The following is a 1,215-nucleotide window of genomic DNA, read 5'->3' as shown; positions in this document are numbered from 1 at the left end:
ACAGGTTTGTTTTTTTTTTTTAATCTAGATGTGTTTTTATTTTTCTAGGGTATCCGTAGGAGTGGAGTTATTGGGTCATATGGTAAGTGTATGTTTAACTTTATATATAAGATACTGCCAAATTGTTTTCCAAAGTGTACCATTTTGCAATCTCACTAGCCATCATGAGAATTCCAAGTTCTTCCATATTGTTACCAATGCTTTCTGTCATCACTAGTTAATTTTAGCTATTCTAGTGTGAATATAGTAGTGTCACCTGTTTAATAGTGAAAAGTCACAATTTTGTTATTGAGTGCCACATATTATACTGTGATTCATATTTCTTCTGGGCTAATCAAAGGCTGTGAGGCACCTACTGGGGCACCGCACAAAATACAGAACGCCTCGTGGGTGTGCATGTCACCCTTGCACGGGGGCCATGTTAATCTTCTCTGTATCGTTCCAATTTTACTGTATGTACTGCCGAGGCGAGGACTATAGTGGTGTTTTTTACGCTTTTAATTGACATTCCCTGTTGGTTAATGGTGTTGAGTATCACTTCATGTTCTTATTGGCCACTCATATATCTTCTTTGTGAAGATTGTACAAATTACTGTGTGGTTTTTAATCAAATTGTTTACCTCTTTATTATTCAGTTGTATATATAGTTCATATATTCTTGATGACCATCTTTATTAGATGTATGTATTATAAATATTTTCCCAGCTGATACCTTGCCTTTTTTATTTAATTTATTTTTTAAGATTTTATTTATTTATTTTTAGAGAGTGAAAAGGAAGGAGAGAAAGCAGGGAGAGAAACATCAATGTGTGGTTGCCTCTCGTGTGTCCCGTCCAGGGGCCCTAGCCTGCAACCCAGGCATGTGCTCTATACTGGGAATTGAACTGGCAACCCTTTGGTTTGCAGGCCGGTGCTCAATCCACTGAGGCACACCAACCAGGGCTTCTTCTTCAATACTACATATAGGAAAACAAATGTTTGATATGTACATATTTCAAAGTACTAAGAAACAATAATGGAAATTGAGTCTCCTACCCTTTCAAGTATATCTTGATCAGGCTTGTAGGGTTAGATGACAAACACAAGATTGGATTTTGGGTAAAAGTAAAGATGTAGAAGGTTCTTGCCATATGAAGTAAGAAGGGCCATGGGGCAGTGAAAGTATGATAGAACATTCTGCTAATCTGAGCATGTTTGAGTGTTCAATTTTCAGAC

The 1,215-nt window shown here is 37.0% G+C and overlaps 1 non-coding gene across 1 annotated transcript; it reads right to left on the bottom strand.

Annotated features, from left to right (window-relative positions):
• Positions 1 to 368: 368 nt before the first annotated feature.
• On the bottom strand, positions 369 to 475 carry LOC114505815. Its single transcript, XR_003685285.1, has one exon. It is a non-coding gene; the product is annotated as a U6 spliceosomal RNA (small nuclear RNA).
• Positions 476 to 1,215: the final 740 nt, after the last annotated feature.

Source organism: Phyllostomus discolor, chromosome X, assembly GCF_004126475.2.
Source record: "Phyllostomus discolor isolate MPI-MPIP mPhyDis1 chromosome X, mPhyDis1.pri.v3, whole genome shotgun sequence".
Classification (NCBI taxonomy): domain Eukaryota; kingdom Metazoa; phylum Chordata; class Mammalia; order Chiroptera; family Phyllostomidae; genus Phyllostomus; species Phyllostomus discolor.
The sequence above is the reverse complement of the archived record's forward strand: the minus strand, read 5'-3'. Positions and strand labels throughout refer to the sequence as shown.